Source organism: Equus caballus, chromosome 24 (assembly GCF_041296265.1).
Source record: "Equus caballus isolate H_3958 breed thoroughbred chromosome 24, TB-T2T, whole genome shotgun sequence".
NCBI lineage: Eukaryota > Metazoa > Chordata > Mammalia > Perissodactyla > Equidae > Equus > Equus caballus.
Window position 1 is genome coordinate 5,141,194 of NC_091707.1, and position 22,197 is coordinate 5,163,390.

A 22,197-nucleotide genomic window follows, 5' to 3' on the forward strand; every position below is an offset into this window, starting at 1 on the left:
CCAAAATCACCTGCGGGCTACGCCAGAACCACTTGGACGACTCTCCGAAATGACCTGCCGGGCATGTTGGAACCACCTCTCAGACGTGCCAGAAGCACGTGGCGGACAGTCCGGAATCACCTGTTGGGCATGCGCAACCACCTCTGACACGTACCAGAACCACGTGCCGTGCACGCCGGAACCACCTACCGGACAGACCGGAATCCACTTTTGGGCATGCCGGAACCACCAGTCAGATGCGCCAGAAACACGTGCCGGAGACGCCGGAAGCACCTGCGGAGCACGTCGCAACCACCTGATCAACTCGCCTGAACCACCTGCCGGACACGCCAAAATCACCTGCCCGCTACACCAGCACCACTTCGGGGACAAGCCGGAATCACGTGAGGGGCATGCCGGCACAGCCTCTCAGACTGAACCTCGTGCCGGACACCACAGAACCACCTGCCGGACAGACCGGAACCACCTGCCGGACACGCCGGAACCACCGGCTCGACCCGCCGGAACGACCGCTGGACATGCAAAATCACCTGCCGGCTACGCCGGAAACACTTGGCGAACACTCCGGAATCACCTGCCGGGCATGCCGGAACCACCTCTCAGATATGCCAGAACCACGTGCCAATGACCCCGGAAGCACCTGCCGAGCACGCGGGAACCACCTGCTCGACTCGCCAGAACCACCTGCCGGACACGCAAAAATCACCTGCCGGTTACGCCACAACCAGTTGGGGAACACTTTGGAATCACCTGCCAGGCTTGCTGGAACCACCTGCCAGTCATGCCAAAATCACCTGACAACTACGCCAGAGCCGCTTGGCGGACACTGCGGAAACACCTGTCGGGCCGGCTGGAACCACATCTCAGACGTGCCAGAAACGTGTTCATGAGATGCTGGAACCACACCCCGAACAGACGGATACCACCTGCCAGAACCGCCTGAACCACCTGCTGAGCACGCCGGAACCACCTGCTCGACTCACCGGTACCACCTCCCTGACACGCCAAAATCACCTGCTGGGTATGCCAGAACCACTTGGCGGACACTCCGGAATCATCTGCCGGACATGCCGGAACCAGCTCTCAGAAACACCAGAACCAAGTGCCGGAGACGCCGGAAGCACCTGCCGAGCATGCCGGAGCCACCTGCTCGACTCGCCAGAAACACCTGCCGGACACGCCAAAATCACCTGCCGGGTATGCCAGAACCACCTGTCGGACACTACGGAATCACCTGCCGCGCATGCCGGAACCACCTCTCAGACGTGCCGGAAGCACGTGCCAGACACGCTGGAAACACCTACCGGACAGACTGGAACCACCTGCCAAGAACGCCAGAGCCACCTGTTTGACTCGCTGGAACCACCTGCCGGACAGGCCAATATCAACTGCTGGCTATGCCAGAACCACCTGGGGGACAGTCCGGGATCACCTGCCAGCCATGGCGGAACCACCTCTCAGACGTACCAGAACCACCTGCCGGAGAAGCTGGAAACACGTCCTGGACAGACTGGAACCACGTGACGGCCATGCCTGAACCACCTGCCGAGCACGGCGGAACCACCTGCCGGACACGCCAAAATCACCTGCGGGCTACGCCAGAACCACTTGGACGACTCTCCGAAATGACCTGCCGGGCATGTTGGAACCACCTCTCAGACATGCCAGAAGCACGTGGCGGACAGTCCGGAATCACCTGTTGGGCATACGCAACCACCTCTGACACGTACCAGAACCACGTGCCGTGCACGCCGGAACCACCTACCGGACAGACCGGAATCCACTTTTGGGCATGCCGGAACCACCAGTCAGATGTGCCAGAAACACGTGCCGGAGACGCCGGAAGCACCTGCGGAGCACGTCGCAACCACCTGATCAACTCGCCTGAACCACCTGCCGGACACGCCAAAATCACCTGCCCGCTACACCAGCACCACTTCGGGGACAAGCCGGAATCACGTGAGGGGCATGCCGGCACAGCCTCTCAGACTGAACCTCGTGCCGGACACCACAGAACCACCTGCCGGACAGACCGGAACCACCTGCCGGACACGCCGGAACCACCGGCTCGACCCGCCGGAACGACCGCTGGACATGCAAAATCACCTGCCGGCTACGCCGGAAACACTTGGCGAACACTCCGGAATCACCTGCCGGGCATGCCGGAACCACCTCTCAGATATGCCAGAACCACGTGCCAATGACCCCGGAAGCACCTGCCGAGCACGCTGGAACCACCTGCTCGACTCGCCAGAACCACCTGCCGGACACGCAAAAATCACCTGCCGGCTACGCCACAACCAGTTGGGGAAAACTGCGGAATCACCTGCCGGGCTTGCTGGAACCACCTGCCGGTCATGCCAAAATCACCTGCCAACTACGCCAGTACCACTTGGCGGACACTGTGGAAACACCTGTCGGGCCGGCCGGAACCACATCTCAGACGTGCCAGAACCATGTGCATGAGATGCTGGAACCACACCCTGAACAGACGGAAAACACCTGCCAGACCCGTCTGAACAACCTGCCGAGCACGCCGGAGCCACCTGCTCGACTCGCCGGAACCACCTACCTGACATGCCCAAATCACCAGCCGGGTATGCCAGAACCACTTGGCGGACACTCCGGAATCATCTGCCGGACATGCCGGAACCAGCTCTCAGACACAACAGAACCACGTGCCGGAGACGCCGGAAGCACCTGCCGAGCATGCCGGAGCCACCTGCTCGACTCGCCAGAAACACCTGTCGGACATGCCAAAATCACCTGCTGGGTACGCCAGAACCACCTGGCAGACACTACGGAATCACCTGTCGCGCATGCCGGAACCACCTCTCAGACGTGCCGGAAGCACGTGCCGGACACGCCGGAATCACCTACCAGACAGACCGGAACCACCTGCCGAGCACGCCGGAGCCACCTGTTCGACTCGCTGGAACCACCTGCCGGACAGGCCAATATCAACTGCTGGCTATGCCAGAACCACCTGGGGGACGGTCCGGAAACAGCTGCCAGCCATGGCGGAACCACCTCTCAGACGTACCAGAACCACCTGCCGGAGAAGCTGGAAACACGTCCTGGACAGTCTGGAACCACCTGCCGGCCAAGCCTGAACCACCTGCCAAGCACAACGGAACAACCTGCCAGACACGCCAAAATCACCTGCGTGTTATGCCAGAACCACTTGGAGGACTCTCTGGGATGACCTGCCGGGCATGCCGGAACCACCTCTCAGACGTGCCAGAACCATGTGGCGGACAGTCCGGAATCACCTGTTGGGCATGCGCAACCACCTCTGAGACGTACCAGAACCACATGCCGTGCAGGCTGGAACCACCTACCGGACAGACCGGAATCACCTTTCGGGCATGACGGAACCACCTGTCAGATGTGCCAGAAACACGTGCCGGAGACGCCGGAAGCACCTGCCAAGCACGTTGGAACCACCTGCTCAACTCGCCTGAACCACCTGCCGGACATGCCAAAATCACCTGCCGACTATGCCAGAACCACTTGGCGAACACTCCGGAATCACTTGCCGGGTATGCAGGAACCACCTCTCAGACATGCCAGAACCCCGTGCCAATGACCCCGGAAGCACCAGCCGAGCACGCCGGAACCACCTGCTCGACTCGCCAGAACCACCTGCCGATCACGCAAAAATCACCTGCCGGCTACGCCACAACCAGTTGGTGAACACTTTGGAATCACCTGCCAGGCTTGCTGGAACCACCTGCCAGTCATGCCAAAATCACCTGCCAACTACGCCAGAACCGCTTGGCGGACACTGCGGAAACACCTGTCGGGCCTGCTGGAACCACATCTCAGACGTGCCAGAAACGTGTTCATGAGATGCTGGAACCACACCCCGAACAGACGGATACCACCTGCCAGAACCGCCTGAACCACCTGCTGAGCACGCCGGAACCACCTGCTCGACTCACCGGTACCACCTCCCTGACACGCCAAAATCACCTGCTGGGTATGCCAGAACCACTTGGCGGACACTCCGGAATCATCTGCCGGACATGCCGGAACCAGGTCTCAGACACACCAGAACCAAGTGCCGGAGACGCCGGAAGCACCTGCCGAGCATGCCGGAGCCACCTGCTCGACTCGCCAGAAACACCTGCCGGACACGCCAAAATCACCTGCCGGGTATGCCAGAACCACTTCGGGGACAAGCCGGAATCACGTGAGGGGCATGCCAGCACAGCCTCTCAGACTGAACCTCGTGCCGGACACCACAGAACCACCTGCCAGACAGACCGGAACCACCTGCCGGACACGCCGGAACCACTGGCTCGACCCGCCGGAACGACCGCTGGACATGCAAAATCACCTGCCGGCTACGCCGGAAACACTTGGCGAACACTCCGGAATCACCTGCCGGGCATGCCGGAACCACCTCTCAGATATGCCAGAACCACGTGCCAATGACCCCGGAAGCACCTGCCGAGCACGCCGGAACCACCTGCTCGACTCGCCAGAACCACCTGCCGGACACGCAAAAATCACCTGCCGGCTACGCCACAACCAGTTGGGGAACACTTCGGAATCACCTGCCGGGCTTGCTGGAACCACCTGCTGGTCATGCGAAAATGACCTGCTGGGTATGCCAGAACCGCTTGGCGGACACTCCGGAATCATCTGCCGGACATGCCGGAACCAGCTCTCAGACACACCAGAACCAAGTGCCGGAGACGCCGGAAGCACCTGCCGAGCATTCCGGAGCCACCTGCTCAACTCGCCAGAAACACATGTCGGACACGCCAAAATCACCTGCCGGGTACGCCAGAACCACCTGGCGAACACTCCGAAACCACCTGTCGCGCATGCCGGAACCACCTCTCAGACGTGCCGGAAGCACGTGCCGGACACGCCGGAATCACCTACCAGACAGACCGGAACCACCTGCCGAGCACGCCGGAACCACCTGCTCGACTCGCCAGAACCACCTGCCGGACACGCAAAAATCACCTGCCGGCTACGCCACAACCAGTTGGGGAAAACTTCGGAATCACCTGCCGGGCTTGCTGGAACCACCTGCCGGTCATGCCAAAATCACCTGCCAACTACGCCAGTACCACTTGGCGGACACTGTGGAAACACCTGTCGGGCCGGCCGGAACCACATCTCAGACGTGCCAGAACCATGTGCATGAGATGCTGGAACCACACCCTGAACAGACGGAAAACACCTGCCAGACCCGTCTGAACAACCTGCCGAGCACGCCGGAGCCACCTGCTCGACTCGCCGGAACCACCTACCTGACATGCCCAAATCACCAGCCGGGTATGCCAGAACCACTTGGCGGACACTCCGGAATCATCTGCCGGACATGCCGGAACCAGCTCTCAGACACACCAGAACCACGTGCCGGAGACGCCGGAAGCACCTGCCGAGCATGCCGGAGCCACCTGCTCGACTCGCCAGAAACACCTGCCGGACACGCCAAAATCACCTGCCGGGTATGCCAGAACCACCTGTCGGACACTACGGAATCACCTGCCGCGCATGCCGGAACCACCTCTCAGACGTGCCGGAAGCACGTGCCAGACACGCCGGAAACACCTACCGGACAGACCGGAACCACCTGCCAAGAACGCCGGAGCCACCTGTTTGACTCGCTGGAACCACCTCCCGGACAGACCAATATCAACTGCTGGCTATGCCAGAACCACCTGGGGGACAGTCCGGGATCACCTGCCAGCCATGGCGGAACCACCTCTCAGACGTACCAGAACCACCTGCCGGAGAAGCTGGAAACACGTCCTGGACAGACTGGAACCACGTGACGGCCATGCCTGAACCACCTGCCGAGCACGGCGGAACCACCTGCCGGACACGCCAAAATCACCTGCGGGCTACGCCAGAACCACTTGGACGACTCTCCGAAATGACCTGCCGGGCATGTTGGAACCACCTCTCAGACATGCCAGAAGCACGTGGCGGACAGTCCGGAATCACCTGTTGGGCATACGCAACCACCTCTGACACGTACCAGAACCACGTGCCGTGCACGCCGGAACCACCTACCGGACAGACCGGAATCCACTTTTGGGCATGCCGGAACCACCAGTCAGATGCGCCAGAAACACGTGCCGGAGACGCCGGAAGCACCTGCGGAGCACGTCGCAACCACCTGATCAACTCGCCTGAACCACCTGCCGGACACGCCAAAATCACCTGCCCGCTACACCAGCACCACTTCGGGGACAAGCCGGAATCACGTGAGGGGCATGCCGGCACAGCCTCTCAGACTGAACCTCGTGCCGGACACCACAGAACCACCTGCCGGACAGACCGGAACCACCTGCCGGACACGCCGGAACCACCGGCTCGACCCGCCGGAACGACCGCTGGACATGCAAAATCACCTGCCGGCTACGCCGGAAACACTTGGCGAACACTCCGGAATCACCTGCCGGGCATGCCGGAACCACCTCTCAGATATGCCAGAACCACGTGCCAATGACCCCGGAAGCACCTGCCGAGCACGCGGGAACCACCTGCTCGACTCGCCAGAACCACCTGCCGGACACGCAAAAATCACCTGCCGGTTACGCCACAACCAGTTGGGGAACACTTTGGAATCACCTGCCAGGCTTGCTGGAACCACCTGCCAGTCATGCCAAAATCACCTGACAACTACGCCAGAGCCGCTTGGCGGACACTGCGGAAACACCTGTCGGGCCGGCTGGAACCACATCTCAGACGTGCCAGAAACGTGTTCATGAGATGCTGGAACCACACCCCGAACAGACGGATACCACCTGCCAGAACCGCCTGAACCACCTGCTGAGCACGCCGGAACCACCTGCTCGACTCACCGGTACCACCTCCCTGACACGCCAAAATCACCTGCTGGGTATGCCAGAACCACTTGGCGGACACTCCGGAATCATCTGCCGGACATGCCGGAACCAGCTCTCAGACACACCAGAACCAAGTGCCGGAGACGCCGGAAGCACCTGCCGAGCATGCCGGAGCCACCTGCTCGACTCGCCAGAAACACCTGCCGGACACGCCAAAATCACCTGCCGGGTATGCCAGAACCACCTGTCGGACACTACGGAATCACCTGCCGCGCATGCCGGAACCACCTCTCAGACGTGCCGGAAGCACGTGCCAGACACGCTGGAAACACCTACCGGACAGACTGGAACCACCTGCCAAGAACGCCAGAGCCACCTGTTTGACTCGCTGGAACCACCTGCCGGACAGGCCAATATCAACTGCTGGCTATGCCAGAACCACCTGGGGGACAGTCCGGGATCACCTGCCAGCCATGGCGGAACCACCTCTCAGACGTACCAGAACCACCTGCCGGAGAAGCTGGAAACACGTCCTGGACAGACTGGAACCACGTGACGGCCATGCCTGAACCACCTGCCGAGCACGGCGGAACCACCTGCCGGACACGCCAAAATCACCTGCGGGCTACGCCAGAACCACTTGGACGACTCTCCGAAATGACCTGCCGGGCATGTTGGAACCACCTCTCAGACATGCCAGAAGCACGTGGCGGACAGTCCGGAATCACCTGTTGGGCATACGCAACCACCTCTGACACGTACCAGAACCACGTGCCGTGCACGCCGGAACCACCTACCGGACAGACCGGAATCCACTTTTGGGCATGCCGGAACCACCAGTCAGATGTGCCAGAAACACGTGCCGGAGACGCCGGAAGCACCTGCGGAGCACGTCGCAACCACCTGATCAACTCGCCTGAACCACCTGCCGGACACGCCAAAATCACCTGCCCGCTACACCAGCACCACTTCGGGGACAAGCCGGAATCACGTGAGGGGCATGCCGGCACAGCCTCTCAGACTGAACCTCGTGCCGGACACCACAGAACCACCTGCCGGACAGACCGGAACCACCTGCCGGACACGCCGGAACCACCGGCTCGACCCGCCGGAACGACCGCTGGACATGCAAAATCACCTGCCGGCTACGCCGGAAACACTTGGCGAACACTCCGGAATCACCTGCCGGGCATGCCGGAACCACCTCTCAGATATGCCAGAACCACGTGCCAATGACCCCGGAAGCACCTGCCGAGCACGCTGGAACCACCTGCTCGACTCGCCAGAACCACCTGCCGGACACGCAAAAATCACCTGCCGGCTACGCCACAACCAGTTGGGGAACACTTTGGAATCACCTGCCAGGCTTGCTGGAACCACCTGCCAGTCATGCCAAAATCACCTGCCAACTACGCCAGAACCGCTTGGCGGACACTGCGGAAACACCTGTCGGGCCGGCTGGAACCACATCTCAGACGTGCCAGAAACGTGTTCATGAGATGCTGGAACCACACCCCGAACAGACGGATACCACCTGCCAGAACCGCCTGAACCACCTGCTGAGCACGCCGGAACCACCTGCTCGACTCACCGGTACCACCTCCCTGACACGCCAAAATCACCTGCTGGGTATGCCAGAACCACTTGGCGGACACTCCGGAATCATCTGCCGGACATGCCGGAACCAGGTCTCAGACACACCAGAACCAAGTGCCGGAGACGCCGGAAGCACCTGCCGAGCATGCCGGAGACACCTGCTCGACTCGCCAGAAACACCTGCCGGACACGCCAAAATCACCTGCCGGGTATGCCAGAACCACTTCGGGGACAAGCCGGAATCACGTGAGGGGCATGCCAGCACAGCCTCTCAGACTGAACCTCGTGCCGGACACCACAGAACCACCTGCCAGACAGACCGGAACCACCTGCCGGACACGCCGGAACCACCGGCTCGACCCACCGGAACGACCGCTGGACATGCAAAATCACCTGCCGGCTACGCCGGAAACACTTGGCGAACACTCCGGAATCACCTGCCGGGCATGCCGGAACCACCTCTCAGATATGCCAGAACCACGTGCCAATGACCCCGGAAGCACCTGCCGAGCACGCCGGAACCACCTGCTCGACTCGCCAGAACCACCTGCCGGACACGCAAAAATCACCTGCCGGCTACGCCACAACCAGTTGGGGAACACTTCGGAATCACCTGCCGGGCTTGCTGGAACCACCTGCTGGTCATGCGAAAATCACCTGCTGGGTATGCCAGAACCGCTTGGCGGACACTCCGGAATCATCTGCCGGACATGCCGGAACCAGCTCTCAGACACACCAGAACCAAGTGCCGGAGACGCCGGAAGCACCTGCCGAGCATTCCGGAGCCACCTGCTCAACTCGCCAGAAACACATGTCGGACACGCCAAAATCACCTGCCGGGTACGCCAGAACCACCTGGCGAACACTCCGAAACCACCTGTCGCGCATGCCGGAACCACCTCTCAGACGTGCCGGAAGCACGTGCCGGACACGCCGGAATCACCTACCAGACAGACCGGAACCACCTGCCGAGCACGCCGGAACCACCTGCTCGACTCGCCAGAACCACCTGCCGGACACGCAAAAATCACCTGCCGGCTAGGCCACAACCAGTTGGGGAAAACTTCGGAATCACCTGCCGGGCTTGCTGGAACCACCTGCCGGTCATGCCAAAATCACCTGCCAACTACGCCAGTACCACTTGGCGGACACTGTGGAAACACCTGTCGGGCCGGCCGGAACCACATCTCAGACGTGCCAGAACCATGTGCATGAGATGCTGGAACCACACCCTGAACAGACGGAAAACACCTGCCAGACCCGTCTGAACAACCTGCCGAGCACGCCGGAGCCACCTGCTCGACTCGCCGGAACCACCTACCTGACATGCCCAAATCACCAGCCGGGTATGCCAGAACCACTTGGCGGACACTCCGGAATCATCTGCCGGACATGCCGGAACCAGCTCTCAGACACACCAGAACCACGTGCCGGAGACGCCGGAAGCACCTGCCGAGCATGCCGGAGCCACCTGCTCGACTCGCCAGAAACACCTGCCGGACACGCCAAAATCACCTGCCGGGTATGCCAGAACCACCTGTCGGACACTACGGAATCACCTGCCGCGCATGCCGGAACCACCTCTCAGACGTGCCGGAAGCACGTGCCAGACACGCCGGAAACACCTACCGGACAGACCGGAACCACCTGCCAAGAACGCCGGAGCCACCTGTTTGACTCGCTGGAACCACCTCCCGGACAGACCAATATCAACTGCTGGCTATGCCAGAACCACCTGGGGGACAGTCCGGGATCACCTGCCAGCCATGGCGGAACCACCTCTCAGACGTACCAGAACCACCTGCCGGAGAAGCTGGAAACACGTCCTGGACAGACTGGAACCACGTGACGGCCATGCCTGAACCACCTGCCGAGCACGGCGGAACCACCTGCCGGACACGCCAAAATCACCTGCGGGCTATGCCAGAACCACTTGGACGACTCTCCGAAATGACCTGCCGGGCATGTTGGAACCACCTCTCAGACATGCCAGAAGCACGTGGCGGACAGTCCGGAATCACCTGTTGGGCATACGCAACCACCTCTGACACGTACCAGAACCACGTGCCGTGCACGCCGGAACCACCTACCGGACAGACCGGAATCCACTTTTGGGCATGCCGGAACCACCAGTCAGATGCGCCAGAAACACGTGCCGGAGACGCCGGAAGCACCTGCGGAGCACGTCGCAACCACCTGATCAACTCGCCTGAACCACCTGCCGGACACGCCAAAATCACCTGCCCGCTACACCAGCACCACTTCGGGGACAAGCCGGAATCACGTGAGGGGCATGCCGGCACAGCCTCTCAGACTGAACCTCGTGCCGGACACCACAGAACCACCTGCCGGACAGACCGGAACCACCTGCCGGACACGCCGGAACCACCGGCTCGACCCGCCGGAACGACCGCTGGACATGCAAAATCACCTGCCGGCTACGCCGGAAACACTTGGCGAACACTCCGGAATCACCTGCCGGGCATGCCGGAACCACCTCTCAGATATGCCAGAACCACGTGCCAATGACCCCGGAAGCACCTGCCGAGCACGCGGGAACCACCTGCTCGACTCGCCAGAACCACCTGCCGGACACGCAAAAGTCACCTGCCGGTTACGCCACAACCAGTTGGGGAACACTTTGGAATCACCTGCCAGGCTTGCTGGAACCACCTGCCAGTCATGCCAAAATCACCTGCCAACTACGCCAGAACCGCTTGGCGGACACTGCGGAAACACCTGTCGGGCCGGCTGGAACCACATCTCAGACGTGCCAGAAACGTGTTCATGAGATGCTGGAACCACACCCCGAACAGACGGATACCACCTGCCAGAACCGCCTGAACCACCTGCTGAGCACGCCGGAACCACCTGCTCGACTCACCGGTACCACCTCCCTGACACGCCAAAATCACCTGCTGGGTATGCCAGAACCACTTGGCGGACACTCCGGAATCATCTGCCGGACATGCCGGAACCAGCTCTCAGACACACCAGAACCAAGTGCCGGAGACGCCGGAAGCACCTGCCGAGCATGCCGGAGCCACCTGCTCGACTCGCCAGAAACACCTGCCGGACACGCCAAAATCACCTGCCGGGTATGCCAGAACCACCTGTCGGACACTACGGAATCACCTGCCGCGCATGCCGGAACCACCTCTCAGACGTGCCGGAAGCACGTGCCAGACACGCTGGAAACACCTACCGGACAGACCGGAACCACCTGCCAAGAACGCCAGAGCCACCTGTTTGACTCGCTGGAACAACCTGCCAGACAGGCCAATATCAACTGCTGGCTATGCCAGAACCACCTGGGGGACAGTCCGGGATCACCTGCCAGCCATGGCGGAACCACCTCTCAGACGTACCAGAACCACCTGCCGGAGAAGCTGGAAACACGTCCTGGACAGACTGGAACCACTTGACGGCCATGCCTGAACCACCTGCCGAGCACGGCGGAACCACCTGCCGGACACGCCAAAATCACCTGCGGGCTACGCCAGAACCACTTGGACGACTCTCCGAAATGACCTGCCGGGCATGTTGGAACCACCTCTCAGACATGCCAGAAGCACGTGGCGGACAGTCCGGAATCACCTGTTGGGCATACGCAACCACCTCTGACACGTACCAGAACCACGTGCCGTGCACGCCGGAACCACCTACCGGACAGACCGGAATCCACTTTTGGGCATGCCGGAACCACCAGTCAGATGTGCCAGAAACACGTGCCGGAGACGCCGGAAGCACCTGCGGAGCACGTCGCAACCACCTGATCAACTCGCCTGAACCACCTGCCGGACACGCCAAAATCACCTGCCCGCTACACCAGCACCACTTCGGGGACAAGCCGGAATCACGTGAGGGGCATGCCGGCACAGCCTCTCAGACTGAACCTCGTGCCGGACACCACAGAACCACCTGCCGGACAGACCGGAACCACCTGCCGGACACGCCGGAACCACCGGCTCGACCCGCCGGAACGACCGCTGGACATGCAAAATCACCTGCCGGCTACGCCGGAAACACTTGGCGAACACTCCGGAATCACCTGCCGGGCATGCCGGAACCACCTCTCAGATATGCCAGAACCACGTGCCAATGACCCCGGAAGCACCTGCCGAGCACGCTGGAACCACCTGCTCGACTCGCCAGAACCACCTGCCGGACACGCAAAAATCACCTGCCGGCTACGCCACAACCAGTTGGGGAACACTTTGGAATCACCTGCCAGGCTTGCTGGAACCACCTGCCAGTCATGCCAAAATCACCTGCCAACTACGCCAGAACCGCTTGGCGGACACTGCGGAAACACCTGTCGGGCCGGCTGGAACCACATCTCAGACGTGCCAGAAACGTGTTCATGAGATGCTGGAACCACACCCCGAACAGACGGATACCACCTGCCAGAACCGCCTGAACTACCTGCTGAGCACGCCGGAACCACCTGCTCGACTCACCGGTACCACCTCCCTGACACGCCAAAATCACCTGCTGGGTATGCCAGAACCACTTGGCGGACACTCCGGAATCATCTGCCGGACATGCCGGAACCAGGTCTCAGACACACCAGAACCAAGTGCCGGAGACGCCGGAAGCACCTGCCGAGCATGCCGGAGCCACCTGCTCGACTCGCCAGAAACACCTGCCGGACACGCAAAAATCACCTGCCGGGTATGCCAGAACCACTTCGGGGACAAGCCGGAATCACGTGAGGGGCATGCCAGCACAGCCTCTCAGACTGAACCTCGTGCCGGACACCACAGAACCACCTGCCAGACAGACCGGAACCACCTGCCGGACACGCCGGAACCACCGGCTCGACCCGCCGGAACGACCGCTGGACATGCAAAATCACCTGCCGGCTACGCCGGAAACACTTGGCGAACACTCCGGAATCACCTGCCGGGCATGCTGGAACCACCTCTCAGATATGCCAGAACCACGTGCCAATGACCCCGGAAGCACCTGCCGAGCACGCCGGAACCACCTGCTCGACTCGCCAGAACCACCTGCCGGACACGCAAAAATCACCTGCCGGCTACGCCACAACCAGTTGGGGAACACTTCGGAATCACCTGCCGGGCTTGCTGGAACCACCTGCTGGTCATGCGAAAATCACCTGCTGGGTATGCCAGAACCGCTTGGCGGACACTCCGGAATCATCTGCCGGACATGCCGGAACCAGCTCTCAGACACACCAGAACCAAGTGCCGGAGACGCCGGAAGCACCTGCCGAGCATTCCGGAGCCACCTGCTCAACTCGCCAGAAACACATGTCGGACACGCCAAAATCACCTGCCGGGTACGCCAGAACCACCTGGCGAACACTCCGAAACCACCTGTCGCGCATGCCGGAACCACCTCTCAGACGTGCCGGAAGCACGTGCCGGACACGCCGGAATCACCTACCAGACAGACCGGAACAACCTGCCGAGCACGCCGGAACCACCTGCTCGACTCGCCAGAACCACCTGCCGGACACGCAAAAATCACCTGCCGGCTAGGCCACAACCAGTTGGGGAAAACTTCGGAATCACCTGCCGGGCTTGCTGGAACCACCTGCCGGTCATGCCAAAATCACCTGCCAACTACGCCAGTACCACTTGGCGGACACTGTGGAAACACCTGTCGGGCCGGCCGGAACCACATCTCAGACGTGCCAGAACCATGTGCATGAGATGCTGGAACCACACCCTGAACAGACGGAAAACACCTGCCAGACCCGTCTGAACAACCTGCCGAGCACGCCGGAGCCACCTGCTCGACTCGCCGGAACCACCTACCTGACATGCCCAAATCACCAGCCGGGTATGCCAGAACCACTTGGCGGACACTCCGGAATCATGTGCCGGACATGCCGGAACCAGCTCTCAGACACACCAGAACCACGTGCCGGAGACGCCGGAAGCACCTGCCGAGCATGCCGGAGCCACCTGCTCGACTCGCCAGAAACACCTGTCGGACACGCCAAAATCACCTGCCGGGTACGCCAGAACCACCTGGCGGACACTACGGAATCACCTGTCGCGCATGCTGGAACCACCTCTCAGACGTGCCGGAAGCACGTGCCGGACACGCCGGAATCACCTACCAGACAGACCGGAACCACCTGCCGAGCACGGCGGAACCACCTGCCGGACACGCCAAAATCACCCGCGGGCTACGCCAGAACCACTTGGACGACTCTCCGAAATGACCTGCCGGGCACGTTGGAACCACCTCTCAGACGTGCCAGAAGCACGTGGCGGACAGTCCGGAATCACCTGTTGGGCATACGCAACCACCTCTGACACGTACCAGAACCACGTGCCGTGCACGCCGGAACCACCTACCGGACAGACCGGAATCAACTTTTGGGCATGCCGGAACCACCAGTCAGATGTGCCAGAAACACGTGCCGGAGACGCCGGAAGCACCTGCCGAGCACGTCGCAACCACCTGCTCAACTCGCCTGAACCACCTGCCGGACACGCCAAAATCACCTGCCCGCTACACCAGCACCACTTCGGGGACAAGCCGGAATCACGTGAGGGGCATGCCGGCACAGCCTCTCAGACTGAACCTCGTGCCGGACACCAAAGAACCACCTGCCGGACAGACCGGAACCACCTGCCGGACACGCCGGAACCACCGGCTCGACCCGCCGGAACGACCGCTGGACATGCAAAATCACCTGCCGGCTACGCCGGAAACACTTGGCGAACACTCCAGAATCACCTGCCGGGCATGCCGGAACCACCTCTCAGATATGCCAGAACCACGTGCCAATGACCCCGGAAGCACCTGCCGAGCACGCCGGAACCACCTGCTCGACTCGCCAGAACCACCTGCCGGACACGCAAAAATCACCTGCCGGCTACGCCACAACCAGTTGGGGAACACTTCGGAATCACCTGCCGGGCTTGCTGGAACCACCTGCCGGTCATGCCAAAATCACCTGCCAACTACGCCAGTACCACTTGGCGGACACTGTGGAATCACCTGTCGGGCCGGCCGGAACCACTTCTCAGACGTGCCAGAAACGTGTTCATGAGATGCTGGAACCACACCCCGAACAGACGGATACCACCTGCCAGAACCGCCTGAACCACCTGCTGAGCACGCCGGAACCACCTGCTCTACTCACGGGTAACAAATCCCTAACACGCCAAAATCACCTGCTGGGTATGCCAGAACCACTTGGCGGACACTCCGGAATCATCTGCCGGACATGCCGGAACCAGCTCTCAGACACACCAGAACCAAGTGCCGGAGACGCCGGAAGCACCTGCCGAGCATGCCGGAGCCACCTGCTCAACTCGCCAGAAACACCTGCCGGATACGCCAAAATCACCTGCCGTGTATGCCAGAACCAATTCGGGGACAAGCCGGAATCACGTGAGGGGCATGCCGGCACAGCCTCTCAGACTGAACCTCGTGCCGGACACCACAGAACCACCTGCCGGACAGACCGGAACCACCTGCCGGACACGCCGGAACCACCGGCTCGACCCTCCGGAACGACCGCTGGACATGCAAAATCACCTGCCGGCTACGCCGGAAACACTTGGCGAGCACTCCGGAATCACCTGCCGGGCATGCCGGAACCACCTCTCAGATATGCCAGAACCACGTGCCAATGACCCCGGAAGCACCTGCCGAGCACGCCGGAACCACCTGCTCGACTCGCCAGAACCACCTGCCGGACACGCAAAAATCACCTGCCCGCTACACCAGCACCACTTCGGGGAAAAGCCGGAATCACGTGAGGGGCATGCCGGCACAGCCTCTCAGACTGAACCTCGTGCCGGACACCACAGAACCACCTACCGGACAGACCGGAACCACCTGCCGGACACGCCGGAACCACCGGCTCGACCCGCCGGAATGACCGCTGGACATGCAAAATCACCTGCCGGCTACGCCGGAAACACTTGGCGAACACTCCGGAATCACCTGCCGGGCATGCCGGAACCACCTCTCAGATATGCCAGAACCACGTGCCAATGACCCCGGAAGCACCTGCCGAGCACGCCGGAACCACCTGCTCGACTCGCCAGAACCACCTGCCGGACACGCCAAAATCACCTGCCGGCTACGCCACAACCAGTTGGGGAACACTTCGGAATCACCTGCCGGGCTCGCTGGAACCACCTTCCGGTCATGCGAATATCACCTGCTGGGTATGCCAGAACCACCTGTCGGACACTACGGAATCACCTGCCGCGCATACCGGAACCACCTCTCAGACGTGCCGGAAGCACGTGCCAGACACGCCGGAAACACCTACCGGACAGACCGGAACCACCTGCCAAGAACGCCGGAGCCACCTGTTTGACTCGCTGGAACCACCTGCCGGACAGGCCAATATCAACTGCTGGCTATGCCAGAACCACCTGGGCGACAGTCCGGGATCACCTGCCAGCCATGGCGGAACCACCTCTCAGACGTACCAGAACCACCTGCCGGAGAAGCTGGAAACACGTCCTGGACAGACTGGAACCACGTGACGGCCATGCCTGAACCACCTGCCGAGCACGGCGGAACCACCTGCCGGACACGCCAAAATCACCTGCGGGCTACGCCAGAACCACTTGGACGACTCTCCGAAATGACCTGCCGGGCACGTTGGAACCACCTCTCAGACGTGCCAGAAGCACGTGGCGGACAGTCCGGAATCACCTGTTGGGCATACGCAACCACCTCTGACACGTACCAGAACCACGTGCCGTGCACGCCGGAACCACCTACCGGACAGACCGGAATCCACTTTTGGGCATGCCGGAACCACCAGTCAGATGTGCCAGAAACACGTGCCGGAGACGCCGGAAGCACCTGCCGAGCACGTCGCAACCACCTGCTCAACTCGCCTGAACCACCTGCCGGACACGCCAAAATCACCTGCCCGCTACACCAGCACCACTTCGGGGACAAGCCGGAATCACGTGAGGGGCATGCCGGCACAGCCTCTCAGACTGAACCTCGTGCCGGACACCACAGAACCACCTGCCGGACAGACCGGAACCACCTGCCGGACACGCCGGAACCACCGGCTCGACCCGCCGGAACGACCGCTGGACATGCAAAATCACCTGCCGGCTATGCCGGAAACACTTGGCGAACACTCCGGAATCACCTGCCGGGCATGCCGGAACCACCTCTCAGATATGCCAGAACCACGTGCCAATGACCCCGGAAGCACCTGCCGAGCACGCCGGAACCACCTGCTCGACTCGCCAGAACCACCTGCCGGACACGCAAAAATCACCTGCCGGCTATGCCACAACCAGTTGGGGAAAACTTCAGAATCACCTGCCGGGCTTGCTGGAACCACCTGCCGGTCATGCCAAAATCACCTGCCAACTACGCCAGTACCACTTGGCGGACACTGTGGAAACACCTGTCGGGCCGGCCGGAACCACATCTCAGACGTGCCAGAACCATGTGCATGAGATGCTGGAACCACACCCTGAACAGACGGAAAACACCTGCCAGACCCGTCTGAACAACCTGCCGAGCACGCCGGAGCCACCTGCTCGACTCGCCGGAACCACCTACCTGACATGCCCAAATCACCAGCCGGGTATGCCAGAACCACTTGGCGGACACTCCGGAATCATCTGCCGGACATGCCGGAACCACCTCTCAGACACAACAGAACCACGTGCCGGAGACGCCGGAAGCACCTGCCGAGCATGCCGGAGCCACCTGCTCGACTCGTCAGAAACACCTGTCGGACACGCCAAAATCACCAGCCGGGTACGCCAGAACCACCTGGCGGACACTCCGAAATCACCTGTCGCGCATGCCGGAACCACCTCTCAGACGTGCCTGAAGCACGTGCCGGACACGCCGAAATCACCTACCAGACAGACCGGAACCACCTGCCGAGCACGCCGGAGCCACCTGTTCGACTCGCTGGAACCACCTGCCGGACAGGCCAATATCAACTGCTGGCTATGCCAGAACCACCTGGGGGACGGTCCGGAATCACCTGCCAGCCATGGCGGAACCACCTCTCAGACGTAGCAGAACCACCTGCCGGAGAAGCTGGAAACACGTCCTGGACAGTCTGGAACCACCTGCCGGCCAAGCCTGAACCACCTGCCAAGCACAACGGAACAACCTGCCAGACACGCCAAAATCACCTGCGTGTTATGCCAGAACCACTTGGAGGACTCTCTGGGATGACCTGCCGGGCATGCCGGAACCACCTCTCAGACGTGCCAGAACCATGTGGCGGACAGTCCGGAATCACCTGTTGGGCATGCGCAACCACCTCTGAGACGTACCAGAACCACATGCCGTGCAGGCTGGAACCACCTACCGGACAGACCGGAATCACCTTTCGGGCATGCCGGAACCACCTGTCAGATGTGCCAGAAACACGTGCCGGAGACGCCGGAAGCACCTGCCAAGCACGTCGGAACCAACTGCTCAACTCGCCTGAACCACCTGCCGGACATGCCAAAATCACCTGCCGACTATGCCAGAACCACTTGGCGAACACTCCGGAATCACTTGCCGGGCATGCAGGAACCACCTCTCAGACATGCCAGAACCCCGTGCCAATGACCCTGGAAGCACCAGCCGAGCACGCGGGAACCACCTGCTCGACTCGCCAGAACCACCTGCCGATCACGCAAAAATCACCTGCCGGCTACGCCACAACCAGTTGGTGAACACTTTGGAATCACCTGCCAGGCTTGCTGGAACCACCTGCCAGTCATGCCAAAATCACCTGCCAACTACGCCAGAACCGCTTGGCGGACACTGCGGAAACACCTGTCGGGCCGGCTGGAACCACATCTCAGACGTGCCAGAAACGTGTTCATGAGATGCTGGAACCACACCCCGAACAGACGGATACCACCTGCCAGAACCGCCTGAACCACCTGCTGAGCACGCCAGAACCAAATGCTCGACTCACCGGTACCACCTCCCTGACACGCCAAAATCACCTGCTGGGTATGCCAGAACCACTTGGCGCACACTCCGGAATCATCTGCCAGACATGCCGGAACCAGCTCTCAGACACACCAGAACCAAGTGCCGGAGACGCCGGAAGCACCTGCCAAGCATGCCGGAGCCACCTGCTCGACTCGCCAGAGACACCTGCCGGACACGCCAAAATCACCTGCCGGGTATGCCAGAACCACTTCGGGGACAAGCCGGAATCACGTGAGGGGCATGCCGGCACAGCCTCTCAGACTGAACCTCGTGCCGGACACCACAGAACCACCTGCCGGACAGACCGGAACCACCTGCCGGACACGCCGGAACCACCGGCTCGACCCTCCGGAACGACCGCTGGACATGCAAAATCACCTGCCGGCTACGCCGGAAACACTTGGCGAGCACTCCGGAATCACCTGCCGGGCATGCCGGAACCACCTCTCAGATATGCCAGAACCACGTGCCAATGACCCCGGAAGCACCTGCCGAGCACGCCGGAACCACCTGCTCGACTCGCCAGAACCACCTGCAGGACACGCCACAACCAGTTGGGGAACACTTCGGAATCACCTGCCGGGCTTGCTGGAACCACCTGCCGGTCATGCGAAAATCACCTGCTGGGCATGCCAGAACCACTTGGCGGACACTCCGGAATCATCTGCCGGACATGCCGGAACCAGCTCTCAGACACACAAGAACCAAGTGCCGAAGACGCCGGAAGCACCTGCCGAGCATGCCGGAGCCACCTGCTCGACTCGCCAGAAACACCTGCCGGACACGCCAAAATCACCTGCCGGGTACGCCAGAACCACCTGGCGGACACTACGAAATCACCTGCCGCGCATGCCGGAACCACCTCTCAGACGTGCCGGAAGCACGTGCCAGACACGCCGGAAACACCTACCGGACAGACCGGAACCACCTGCCAATAACGCCGGAGCCACCTGTTCGACTCGCTGGAACCACCTGCCGGACAGGCCAATATCAACTGCTGGCTATGCCAGAACCACCTGGGGGACAGTCCGGGATCACCTGCCAGCCATGGCGGAACCACCTCTCAGACGTACCAGAACCACCTGCCGGAGAAGCTGGAAACACGTCCTGGACAGACTGGAACCACGTGACGGCCATGCCTGAACCACCTGCCGAGCACGGCGGAACCACCTGCCGGACACGCCAAAATCACCCGCGGGCTACGCCAGAACCACTTGGACGACTCTCCGAAATGACCTGCCGGGCACGTTGGAACCACCTCTCAGACGTGCCAGAAGCACGTGGCGGACAGTCCGGAATCACCTGTTGGGCATACGCAACCACCTCTGACACGTACCAGAACCACGTGCCGTGCACGCCGGAACCACCTACCGGACAGACCGGAATCAACTTTTGGGCATGCCGGAACCACCAGTCAGATGTGCCAGAAACACGTGCCGGAGACGCCGGAAGCACCTGCCGAGCACGTCGCAACCACCTGCTCAACTCGCCTGAACCACCTGCCGGACACGCCAAAATCACCTGCCCGCTACACCAGCACCACTTCGGGGACAAGCCGGAATCACGTGAGGGGCATGCCGGCACAGCCTCTCAGACTGAACCTCGTGCCGGACACCAAAGAACCACCTGCCGGACAGACCGGAACCACCTGCCGGACACGCCGGAACCACCGGCTCGACCCGCCGGAACGACCGCTGGACATGCAAAATCACCTGCCGGCTACGCCGGAAACACTTGGCGAACACTCCAGAATCACCTGCCGGGCATGCCGGAACCACCTCTCAGATATGCCAGAACCACGTGCCAATGACCCCGGAAGCACCTGCCGAGCACGCCGGAACCACCTGCTCGACTCGCCAGAACCACCTGCCGGACACGCAAAAATCACCTGCCGGCTACGCCACAACCAGTTGGGGAACACTTCGGAATCACCTGCCGGGCTTGCTGGAACCACCTGCCGGTCATGCCAAAATCACCTGCCAACTACGCCAGTACCACTTGGCGGACACTGTGGAATCACCTGTCGGGCCGGCCGGAACCACTTCTCAGACGTGCCAGAAACGTGTTCATGAGATGCTGGAACCACACCCCGAACAGACGGATACCACCTGCCAGAACCGCCTGAACCACCTGCTGAGCACGCCGGAACCACCTGCTCTACTCACGGGTAACAAATCCCTAACACGCCAAAATCACCTGCTGGGTATGCCAGAACCACTTGGCGGACACTCCGGAATCATCTGCCGGACATGCCGGAACCAGCTCTCAGACACACCAGAACCAAGTGCCGGAGACGCCGGAAGCACCTGCCGAGCATGCCGGAGCCACCTGCTCGACTCGCCAGAAACACCTGCCGGACACGCAAAAATCACCTGCCGGGTATGCCAGAACCACTTCGGGGACAAGCCGGAATCACGTGAGGGGCATGCCGGCACAGCCTCTCAGACTGAACCTCGTGCCGGACACCACAGAACCACCTGCCGGACAGACCGGAACCACCTGCCGGACACGCCGGAACCACCGGCTCGACCCTCCGGAACGACCGCTGGACATGCAAAATCACCTGCCGGCTACGCCGGAAACACTTGGCGAGCACTCCGGAATCACCTGCCGGGCATGCCGGAACCACCTCTCAGATATGCCAGAACCACGTGCCAATGACCCCGGAAGCACCTGCCGAGCACGCCGGAACCACCTGCTCGACTCGCCAGAACCACCTGCCGGACACGCAAAAATCACCTGCCCGCTACACCAGCACCACTTCGGGGAAAAGCCGGAATCACGTGAGGGGCATGCCGGCACAGCCTCTCAGACTGAACCTCGTGCCGGACACCACAGAACCACCTGCCGG